Source organism: Balaenoptera acutorostrata, chromosome 9 (genome assembly GCF_949987535.1).
Source record: "Balaenoptera acutorostrata chromosome 9, mBalAcu1.1, whole genome shotgun sequence".
NCBI classification, from domain to species: Eukaryota; Metazoa; Chordata; class Mammalia; order Artiodactyla; family Balaenopteridae; genus Balaenoptera; species Balaenoptera acutorostrata.
This window is the reverse complement of record NC_080072.1, coordinates 110,278,990-110,291,353: the sequence shown is the minus strand read 5'-3', so window position 1 is coordinate 110,291,353 and position 12,364 is coordinate 110,278,990. Positions and strand designations below refer to the sequence as shown.

Genomic DNA, 12,364 nt, shown 5'->3' with positions numbered 1-12,364 from the left:
AATCGTCAGGCTACGAAGGGTAGAAAGAGTCATCCTAGAATTACACAATAGGGATAGACCTGGAAAGGACTTTCTTCCTCCTAAGGAATGGTTTTCACGTGAGCTGGAGGAGAGGGGAGGTAGTGAGAGCTTGTGCCAAGAGCCGAAGCCCATCCTTCCTCTTTCAGCCACCGCTGATGAGAGAGGGAGGGCGAGGAAGACTTGTCGGCCATGAGGGGACAGGGTGAAGGTTAAAACACAAACGACTGAGCCCCACTAATACCCTTAGTGGGGAGTTGAGGGAACTGAAGGCAGAGGGGAGCTAGTCAGTGGAAAAGACTGGAGTCTCTTGTCTCCTGTTTCCAGGCTGGGGGAAAGACCGCCATCAACCGCCTCAAATCAGAGCTTAGCTAAGGAAAAGCATATCAATAGGGCAAATGTTTGTATTAATCTGTCCATAAGCTCTACTGAGTTCCCATGTAGAACAGCTGTGGGAACAGGAGGTGAGTGCCCTTCACGGCAGGGGTGAGGTTGGCAAGGAACCACACACAATGTGGGAAAAGGGCAAGTTACAGAAGAGAGGGCCAGAGGGTGGCCTGGGGAGGTCCGAGCCGGGAATGGATGGGATGCTTCGTGCAGCAGGCAGCTCGTGAAGGGGAAGATGTGAGAAGATCAGGGCATCTGGAAACGAAATAGCAATCAAAGGACAAATTAAGACATACACAGTAAGATGATGGAGAGACCGACAGAGCTCAGGTGAGCGTAGGAATAGGAGGAGGGGCTCAGCCTGGCTCTGGAATGAGCAGGGTGAAGAGGTGGCAGCAGCCGGCTGAGAAGGCATGTTGTTTCCAGGCTGAGGCTGGGCTGGCGGTGGAGATGGCTGAGGTGCCAGGGCCACAGATCGAATCAGAGCTGCGCTTGGGGAAGATTAGCCTGCTGGCAGCGGGCAAGGTGGAGGGGAGTGGGAGAGACTGTGGGCAGAGACCCCACTCGGAGAGAATTAGATGAGGTTCCAGGAGGTAATGAAGGACTTTCCCGGAGGGGAGGGAGGAAGAGATGGGAGAGATGCTTTGACGAAACCTGGCTGAGAAAAGGACTAGAGGGGAAGGGTGAGAGAGGGAGGGAGTCCAGGTAACGCATCCCCACGACCTCATCTGTGAAGCCATGGGCACCCTACACTCCAAGGTGCTCTCAGGCTGAAAGGTTCTCATTCTAGGTGGTCGAGGAGGGCCGGTGAGGTCGGAACAAAAGGAGGTCACTTAGTGCAGGCAATTCAATCAGCGAGTTAAACCACGCAGGCTCCTTAGTGGAGAAACAGCGCTGCTAGGTGTGTTCAAGTCTTCCTCTGCTCCAGGCTCTCCGTGCACACGGGGTGTGATCTTTCCTTAACTCCTGCATTCAACACCATCATTGCTTCCAGGTCTCCAGCAACCCGCGGCCTCGCCTCCTTCAAACCTGTGCCCACAGCACCATCTGCTGGTGTGGGGTCCTGTGGCCTCCGGGCACGTGTAAAATCTTCATTGTGTGCCCTCAACAGTTCCTCACCCACCACAGCCACCCCCTGCCCATCTCACCCCACACCCCATCCACAGAGCCACAGACACACACAGACACAGATGCGCACACAGACAAACACAAACATATACACACACACACAGGTGCACCTAAAGAGCCACAGACACAGACACACATACAAACAGAGATGCACATACACACAGACACACACAGACAGAACAGACACAGATGCACACACAGACACACACATGTAGACGCATGCACACACAAGCCCGGCTCTTTCCCTCTTTCGCGCCCTGGCTGCAAATGCACAGATTTCCGCTCCAGCCCGCCTGGCCTCCTGCTCTTCCCTCTCTTCTGTGCTCTCCAGACTCTGAGGTCTGCTCTCGGGCAGGACCTGGAATTGAAGTTGAATTGCACTTTTTCCCCAGCACTACTGCAAAGTGGAAACAGCAGACGGGTAGGACTGCAGGATTTGAGAGGACAAACAGTTGGACATCTGAAAAGTTAATCTGCTGGTTAATTTGCTTGCAGACTGCTAATTGATCCTGCAATTCCCTCCGACCCTCTGCTCCCCAGTCCAAGAGGCCTGGGAGGAGAGAGGATGGTCCTTCTTCCTGCCCATCTGCGTCCTGCGCTCCATCCTGGCAACTGCACACACCATGCCCTGCTCATTCCAGAAGAACCCGGAAGACAACCTGGTTCCCCCCCCCCACACGTTTCCTATTAACCCCCTTTCCCAAAAGATAGCGGTGTGTCTAAAGAATCCCAGGTTCAAATGGATTTTATTTTTAAACCAGAAAAATCATGATACCATAATGAAAATAACCACTTTTTTTTAACCTTTTAAGAAAAATGCCATTCCCTGCTACATCTCTTAATAGCTGCCTCCTGGCGGTAGCCTAAATGACGAATCCACCAACCTATTTAAAATGTAAGGGAGGTGATTTCAAAAGTCATCTGCGGGTGTTTCCGACTACAAATGCAAATTCTTTTGTCAGCGGTCTCCTGGAGCCATGGAGCGCACAGGTATTTTTAGTCCGCACAGATTTGTGGGGTGGCGCGGGAAGAATATACATACGTGCACCAAATTAATGCAAGGGGGGTTCTTAGTTCTGAATATTCATTCCTTTGGGATTTGGAGATCCAAGGAGACTAGGCGGCCTGTGCCTGCAGACGGGTGGGTCCAGGTCCCTGGTACCCTGTTCCCTGGGTTAGTGCCAGCCCCCTGACCCCCAGGGGCTCCCACTGAGAAACAGACCCTGCCCATCACAACTGACTTGCCTGGCGGTTCCCAAGTACCAGCCAGCATCCTACTGGTGATACTGAGGGGCCCCGTCCCTCGCCCCCAAAAGGCATTCCTGTTTTTGTTTTGTGTTGTTTTTGCCCAGGTAAATTTGGGACAAGACTGAAAAGGAAAAGAAGGATGAAAAGACAGAAGTGTGTGTGTGTTTGTGTGTGTGTGTGTGTGTGTGCGTGTGTGTAGGGACAGGGATCTAGCCCCCCAGGCCAGGTCAAGCATATGCGTATGAGAATACTCAGGCTCTGCTAGCATTACTTTTGCTTGTTTGTTTTAACCAGCTCTCAAGTGCAGAGCAGTTAGGCTGTTAAGCAAAGTATAGGGACCATCTCTGGAATAGCTTAGGTGCTAATCGACCATTTAGTCTATATAAACACAACATATTCTGGATTTTTCTGGATACTCTCAACTTTAAGTAGCTATTTGTAGGATACTCAGAGGCACATTCCTACTTGGTAAAGCATGTATTCCAAACTTTGTTTGGTGTGACGCAGGAAAACTTGCTTTGGAGTCTAGCAGATACTTGCTTGAACATTGGCTTTTGCCATGTACTAGCTGTGTGACCTTGAGTAACCCTACCTAATCTTTTTCTAAGCCTCAGCATTATTGGAAAATGTAGACATTAATGCCTACCTTCCAGGGAACTTACACATCGTCTCACGGTAGAGTCTGTCACAAAGCACAGTAAATGAAGTCTGTGACTGTCTGTCTCGCTGGCCACCTGGCAGATGCTGGGTGACAGGAGGAAGAGCCCCGGAAGCTCATTCTCAATGCAGACGGGCATTCCAGGCGGCAGATGTCCCCAGGGGAGAGGGCAATGAAATGGACCAGTTTTCCTGTTCACTTCCAAGTGCAGGAACTGCTGGCATCAGATGACCTCGGGTTGTTGAAACCCAGAAACCTTTAGAACAAGGCAGAACTGAGACTAAAGCATGGAAATTAGCAAGGGGCAGATGTCAGCTGAACCTTAGGAGAGATGTTCTGACTACGAGAGCTATCCAACAAAGGACCCAGAGGTAACAAGCTCCCTGTCACTGGTTGTGTTCAAACAAAGCCAGGTAATTCCGGTCAGAGATGGCATGGAGGGAGAGCCTTCGATGTAGTAGAAGGTCCAACTCTATCAAAATCAAAATCGAATGTTCTCCCAATGCTAAGTCTTTGTTTCTGTGAAAGAGAAAGAGAGAATTGCTGCTCCTATTTTCCCTTGAAACCCAACACTCTGCAAGTCCCTGGTCCCTGCTGGAGGCAAAGAAATAATAGGAAACCTCCAGAGTTTCAGAGCCTCGCACTGAGACCATTAAGCAATCTGTTCAGAGCAAGAGGGAGAGTGAGTCTGGGAGGAAGGTTTAAAATAATAATTAGCCTCTGTTACAGCCTTAATTGAAACTGGTTAGTCCAAAGAGAGGATCTCTTGGGTCAACCCTGCCCACCCCACTCACCAGCAGCGGTGGAAAAATGGCCTCACAACCCGAGTGGCCAGCAGCCCTGCATTGGGCAAAGGAGTAATCTGACGCTTTCTCTCCTGATGTGCTCTGTCCTCATTGATGTATTTTGTCTTTCATTGAATTGCTTTTCTCCCTCCATCCTTTTCTTTCCTAACTGCTTGCACTTCAAGAAGGACGCATAACATTCCAAAGGATATAGTCCTTCCATTTCTTGAATTCCGGGTAATTCTGTGATTGGCTGATCTAACTCTCCAACTGTTTTTTCCCTTCCTTCTTTCCCCTTCCTTTCTTTCCTCTCTGCCCCTTGACGTCCCAGGCTGGGTTCAGCATCACAAATCGAGGCACCCCATGCATTTCATTCCTGGTTTCACCCACCCCCTTCCTACAGGCGCCCTGAATTCATCAGGTTCACTCTCAGGACCTGCACTGGTATATCCAAAATTTGGTTGCATTGGGTCACATTGGTATAAATAAATAGCTCTGATTTTTAACTAAGAATGCATTGGAATGCTTCCTAAATTTAACCAGTCCCAGGAGTTCGGACCAGCCCTCCAGGCCCTGTGGCAACCTGGGCTCATGGTCATGGAGAAGAGGAGACCCTAAGGTCATGGGTGTCTTTTTAGGGAAGAGAAGGTGGACGGGAAGAGGGAAGGAGCCTGTTCTCCCAGTGCCCTGGGCCCTGGTTTTTGGTGGAAGTTGGGTGGTAAGGCTTGGTGCCTCCACAGTTATGGTTTGCAGGCTGGGCTTAGACAGAAGGAAAGGGGACTTTCCCCTCATGCTTTCATCAGCCACCAGGCCTGGTTTTCACTTGGGTTCCTGTTTCTGCAGCTCCAAGGTTGGATGGCTGGGAGTCAGGGAAGGGACGCAGTGGCTGGGTGACTTCCATCGTCCCTTCTTGGGGACACTCTGAAGAGGCTCAGGTCACTGTCCCATGGCATCAATAGGACTACGAGAGCATCGACTAGTGTAGGTTTGAGATAAAGGACAAGAAGGTCCAGGCACCAGGAGGTGAAGATGGAAACACGGAGAGACGTGCATGAGGTCCTAGTGGAGGTGGGCTTGGAGGAGCCCACGTCAGCAAAGGGACAGCGCCATCTGGGATTCAGAGACAACTCTGCCTGTCCGTGCCCTCCTCTCCTCGCTGCCTGACCGGCCACCTCGATACACATCATGGTGGCCTCTGTCTTCCAGAGCACCATTCACAGAGAAACACAAGTTTACAAACAGAGGAAACCAAGATGGGAGAGAAAGGAGAGCACTGGTTCGGAGTCCAGAGACCCTGGGGGAGGAGGCTTGCTCTTATACTAACTACTTGAGCAAAGCCTCCTCTGTTTCCCCATTTCGGAAGGATAACTTCATGCGATGACCTGCATGTGCTTTCAGGCTTTGAAATTCTAAGCTCTTACACGGATGCTTGTGACACCTATAGGATGACCACTGTAGGTTTCCTTTCTCCTTGAAGGACTTGAGAGATTGTCTCCATATATTTTAGTTAATTCAGCTCGGTTTATACCTAAACCTTAAGGCAGATGTCCAATAACTCACATTGCTGGATTTGGAGCCATCTTGCCCTGAAATAGAAAACCAGTGTTTTGACTGTCTGTCCAAAACCCCAAGGTGAGCAAAGCTTGGATGTCAGGACCTGTTTTGAAACTAGATACTTAGATATGGAAACTTCTTCTAAAAACAACTTTACTTGCATAAAGGAAACCTCCGTACGTAAGAAGGAGGCTGTAGAGTTCAGAATGCGGGTTCCTAAGGTTAGTTCTGTCTGTGACACATCAATAAATATGCTGAATGAACAAATAAATGAGCCTTCTACCTGAAACAACAACCTTGGATGGAAGTCTCCCCAGGGTCACTCTGCTCTATTGAAGACCCCCCTCAGGGACAAGGAAGCACTGTCTTATCTGGTGGCTTATGTTTTAGTGGGGACAAAGGTCAGTTAAAAAATGACCTCCCTAAGTCAGGGGCCAATTTGACTTTGTGCTCCCTGTACCGCTGGCCCCAGTTAAGCCAGAAGTGCCCGCTCCCCCCTCCACACACTGTCCTCTGCCTGACAGCCACCATGTCCCCACACGTTATCAGGTCCCCAGATCAACTGATCGCGGGCTCTGCAATGCATGCCCACACCCCCGGCCAAGTTCCTTAGAGATTCACCTTCAGAGTCATATTTTACTTAGGCTGATATTAAACTGAACTTGTGGTCCTTGAACCCACACTGAGAGGAGCCAGGGGGGAGAAAGGGGAGCTAAATGTCTCACCTGGGGTCTAAGAATGGGCTGCAGATGTGCAGAGGGGGGGACACAGAAGGGCAGACCATCCCCGGGGCATTCAAGAAGCGTGAGCATCTCTAAAATCGGAGTGGAGACAGGACTAACCAGTGTGCACTTGTTTCAAGCCACTGCCTGTGGCAATGCTCTGAGGCTGGCCAGGAACCCTGCAAGCAGCTGGGTGGCCTACAACACCTTTATATTTTGCCTTCTAAGACATATTCATTAGTGAAATATCAGAAACCTCAGGGGCAGCACGTGCTTCTAATTCATTTTCCAATTGTATAATGAGCCAGAAGTGAAATTTTTAGGGTGAATTTAATTGACCTTCACAGCAACATCAGGCAGATTGGCTTAAATGCTATTAAAGCAGAATGTAACCCGGTGAGACTTTCTGGAAGGTTATCGGAAATCTATCAAGTTGTTTTTTCTTAATTTTCATCAAGAAAGGAAAGATAGATAGAGGACATAGAAGGAGGAACAGACAGAGAAGCAGAAGGGGAGAGATTTAAAACCAGGGTGAGACGGGAAGAGAAGAGTGAGAGAAACGAGAGGCTGGGAGAGGGAGGGGAGTAACGCTCGTCCCTGTTGCTGGGGGTTACGTTTTAATTTACAAAGGCTGTTGAGAATGTGCAGTCAAGCCACAGGTCACATTGGTCTCAGTGTGTTTCCAACACTTGAGCATAGGACAGTGCAGTCCTCCCTTTATTAATATTTGATGTTTAGAAGGGCATCTTCTCTGGCAGCTGACAGGGGCTCCTTTCGGATGCCATCGCCCCTTTCACCAAAAGACACGTTCAGTCTCAGTATCAGGGTACCTCTGGGGAAGCCAGGAAGCCAGGTGCGGGGCTGAAGGGCTCCTCGGGTACTAAGGTGGCATCCTCGTGGAAGGGCTGGCAGGCAATGGACGGGGTGGCAAAGGCCGTGGTAAGCTGGGCTCAACTCTAGTCATGGTCAAGTCAGAGGGAGGTGGCCAGTGTGTTAGGGGTGGGCCAGTGCGGGGCATCGGGACCAGTCCACATCAGCTTATTTACCACTGGCATTAGCATGGCCTCTGGCACCCAGTACAAAGCCAGGAAGAGCTGGGCAGAGAGATGTGTGTCCATGAAGGGTGTGAAAGTCAGGGGAAGGATGCAGGCCTATCATCGCCTGAGGAGGACCCGGTAAGGACTCAGGAGGTGGGCGACCTGAGGCAGAGATCCAAGCCTGATGGAGAACAGGTGTGTGTGGGGAGGGAGCTGAGACTGAGCCAACACACGGGGCAGGCGTAGCCCCCTGGGGTTCCTGCTGGGTCATCAGCAGCAAGAGGCACGGCCTGCACCCCAGGGCTCCCGATTAACTCCCCTCCCCGGGAGGGAGGACTGGTTCAGAGGTCACGCGGGCCAAGCCAGCACGTGGAAACAGTAGTGTTTTCTAGCGAAGGGACAGCCCTCGGCACAGAAAGGAGAGAACACAGCAGGCCCGAGGCCGCCGTCCTTAGAGACACCTGAGGGTGCGGCTGGCCCTTGGCTGGTATCTGGGACCTCGGCTCTCAGGGTGTCCCCGTCACCAGTGAACCGACAAGGCTGGTTTTCCGCGCCTAGACTGTCTGCGCACACCCTGTGGTTTATGCTGGACGCCGGCTTTCCTTCCGGGAGTCTGGCATGTTGGCATGTGCCAGGCGGAGGGCGTCCACGTGAGCAGCCCCCGGATACAGCCCCGAGCTCTGAGTCTCCCCTGGGCGTCCCTGGGCTGAAACCTCACACGCATGTTTCTGGGGGAAGAGTGAGCTCTGTGTGACACCTCAAGGGAGGGAGGGAGCGCAAGGAAGCCTCAGGGGGATGCTTCCTGACTTCTGCGTCTTTGTGGGTCCGTGCTGTCGCCGTGCTGCAAAGTACTCAGGAGCACGTTGCATGCAAAGGCCCGCGAGCCCTCCGAGGCGGTAGTCTGGGGGACCCTCCACACGTCTCCTCCCAGGGAAAACTCTCCAGCTGGTTCTTGTCCTAACCTCAACCTGAATCCCGCAGCTGCTTCTGAGATTTATTTTTGATGCTGACGGCGGCTACATATACGCGCTGCGGCCCAATATAGACGTCTCACCCCCAGCAGTGACTAAGCTCTCCCAGCACCCAGAGGACCTGAATAGATGTTCAGTTACTCATATATAAGAAACACGTGTTTCTGCGTACCCAGGAACCCACAGAGCTAGGGGGAGTGGGGAGGAAGTGAGACAGGAGGGGAAAATGTCCTTACTGATGAGAACAACCTTTAATAGTCTCTGAAAGGGAGAAAGAGGAAAAAAGGTGGGGGACATCTAAAATGGAAACGCACATTGTCTCAGAGTCTGTCTTTACTGTCATGATCAGCAACGCCGTCCTCTTCAGTGTTGCTAGTTGAGCACTTACACTGCACCAGGCATGTGCAAAGCCCTTTCTATACGTGGGTTTCAGCTAAAACTTCGTAATGGGGTGCAGTAGGTAATGGGTGATATTATTATTCCTATTTTTAGATGATGAAAGTAAGGGACAGAGAGTTTAAATGATATGCCCAAGTCACAGAACTGGTAAGTGATGCAGTCCAGATCCCATCCAGGTGTGTTCTTCAAGAAGACAAGTCTCAGATATAGCAAAGCCCTCTCGCTCGATATTTTTAGTCTTGCAAGATATGGTTGAAAAGGGGATGATAAAACAGAGCGTGACCCCTAAGGAGACCTTTTGACAGGGACAAGAGGCAGTCTTACCTCTGACTGTCCTTTAACACACCTGAGTTCCTTGCAGTACATGTGGGGAAAGCCATCCAAGATACCAAGGATACTGTTTATTAGCTCCAGATTTTCAGTCCTCTGCGTAATTTGAAAGAAATGAGAGCTTTCTTGACACCTTAATTTTCAACTGTTTTATCTTTTCTACTGGTCAGGATTATAGATTTACAGGGCACTTTCAGAGATAACACCAGTGCACCTAACACAGTGCTGCCTCACAAGGGAGTGCAATGGATAGGCTTTGATTGTCTCATCAGCCAAACAGGTCCTTCTTACATTCACTCAACAAACATTTACTGGGCATCCATCATCTGTCAGGCATGGGCATCTGGCAGTGAACACTGTAGACCACTTTATATGTAATCCAATTAAACGATATTTCATGAGCATCTATTATGTGTCAGGCACTAGGCCAGTTTCTAAGGATGCTAGGCTAAATAAGGCACAGTCCCCACCCCCAAGAAGGTCAAAATTTATTGAGGAGGTGGCGGTCTCAGATCTGCAGGGAGCACAGAGGTCTCCCAGTGCTGCAAACAGGAAAGAAGGAATCAGAAGAGAGACCCCATTGTATTTGGTCTTAGGGCATATTGACCTGAAAAATCCTTTAGACAGATATTTCAATAGGGTTGTTAGGATGAAAAATCAAAGCCATTCATTTAAGCTATAGCAGAAGGCAAGAATATGAAGACCAGTCATTGTATCTAACTGTTTAAAGAGGTTTGGCAATAACAGGATAAAGAAAAAAGGTTTAGTAGTTTGAAGAATGCCAGTGTCAAAAAGAAAGGTTTGCTTTTTGTTTCATGTTTGGTTTTGTTTTATTTTGTTTATTTTTTGTTAGGATTAGGAGGATCTGAGTTTGTAAGCAGTGAGTGGGAAATTTGAAATATGAAAACTGCCAACCAGGGTAACAACGGAAGATTTTCAGTCCTCTGTTGAAGTTGGTATGGAGAGGCCATCGTTACTTTCCTTCCAATTAATATCTCAACATTACGGATGTATCCCAAATAACCTAGTTTCCCTTAGCAACTCATGGCATTCACTTTCTTTTAACCTCTTTACATTGTCAGCCTGTACCATGTCTTGGAGTAACAAGTTGCATGTACCTACTGCCTGCTGGATAAAGAAGCACTTCATTTTAATTGCTCTAAATTTACCCTTTCTAAGCTGCATGTGGTGCCTCTTGGTTCTGATGATCTAGAATTGCCATCTTTGTCTGCTGCCCAGCGCTGTGGCCAGCTGAGCCTCGGTCCCTCCCTGGGGCCTCCTTCCTGGACCATGGGCTTCACATCGGCTCCCACTCCTTGCATTTCCACTCTAGCCACTCTCCTACTATGGAATCTCAACATGGCAGCTGCAACGAGCTTTTGCGATCAGAAATCATGTCACCACATTGCTCCAGACTAGGGAAAATGTAAGTCCCAATTTACCTGTGACACCCAATGTCCAGGGGTACTTATGAAGAGTGCCCCTTTCACTTTCAAAAGCAATCTTATTTGAACAATATATTAAATGTTCACCCTACTTAAAAACCTCCAGTGTCTTCCCATTGCTATTAAAACAAAACCCCAACTCCAAAGACCCTGGCTGGACCTTCCCTGTCTCTACCTCCCTGAGTTCTCTCCACCCTCCCCATCCCTCACTGGGCTCAGACCCCTCTGTGTTTCCCCAGCACACTGAGCCCACACTTGATATCTTGATATCAAGATCTGAGCCCTCGATGTTCCTCTGCCTAGAGTACTCTTCCTTCTGCGTTTTGGGTACCAGCCTTCTCTCTTCTTTCAGATCTCAACTCAAATACTGCCTGCTCAGAAAGGCCTTCCCTCCTCCAACCATCCACAGGTAGCAATCCCCTCCCCCAGAAATCGTATCCCTAACTTCAATGCCTCTAAGTGCCCATGAGTGACAGACATGCTCTTTTTTTTCTAAATTTGTGTTTTATGATCGTACCTTTTCACTCAATGGTGGTTCCCTGTGGGAAGCGCCTGGTGTGTGTTATCTCTGTGTTCTGGGCACCTGCCTCATCAGGAGCACAGGTCAGAGGCCCTCTCCGCACCTACGGCTGGGACCCTTCCAGTCTTTATGCTCAGGAGCAACTTTAGGAAACATATATCCTATGCTGAGACTTCAGTGGTGAGATTCGTTTCTTATTATTAATGCTTTCTTTGTGAGCTGAAGGAATAGCCTTACCACAAAGGGTCACACTGCATCTGGGGTGCTTTCCTAACTTGCTGACATGCCTCTGCCCCAGATCCTTCCATTGTATAATTTCCACTACTGCCATTTCTACGTAATTCCAGAAAAAATAATTTATTCAAGAGGAGAGTGTATAATTCATTCACATACTGTATCATTATATACAACATGGGAATATATAAAACAATCATCACAGAAAAAACCGTTTGCAATGACATAGTGTTCAAAAGAACCTGCTTTGTAATATCTTTGAGGAAGGGCAAAGAGTTATTACACCTATTAATGGATGAAAGAAGTCAAGTCAGAATGGCTAAATTGCTTGTGCAAGGTCCCTTAGGGCCCGGGCTGAGATGACAGGCCAGGTTCTCTGACTCCCAGCATGGTTCTTGGAACTGGCTTTATATATAGACAATGTAGACAGTGATCCAAATACTTTCTCCAAATACAGCCGGGCAAATACTGTAGAGACTTTCTACAAAAGCATTATAGAACTGACTCTGTAAAAATATGACCTAGAAAGGGGGACAATTTTCCAGGCAGCCCACGCAAGCTTGGCACTACTGTGATCTCTCATGCAAGTTGCCCTTTCAAGGGGAAACTTCCCGTGGTTGCCAGATGTGGCTTCTCAGCTTTCCACTGCTGCCCAAGTATACTTCAACCATCCTATCTAATTTACTTAATTGTGTGCTTGCTTACTTCTATATTAATGATTATTAGTTCAGGGAATATGCTATCACCATGACCACCCATCTACAGTTAGTTTATCAAATCAGCTACTCACTCCCCTACAGGATTCCAGGAATCTCTTAAGACAGAAAAATACTGGTGGGTCAGAAGTCACAACCAGTTTAGTACCGTAGTTCCTAAACTTTCATGTGACTCAGAATCATCTTGAGAGTCTGTGAAAATACAGATTGTG

General features: G+C 48.9%; 1 protein-coding gene across 2 annotated transcripts in view; it reads right to left on the bottom strand.

The window, feature by feature from the left end:
- The window catches only part of NTM (neurotrimin), a 931,513-nt gene that overhangs the window by 442,508 nt on the left and 476,641 nt on the right, over nucleotides 1-12,364 (bottom strand). The window lies entirely within an intron of this gene.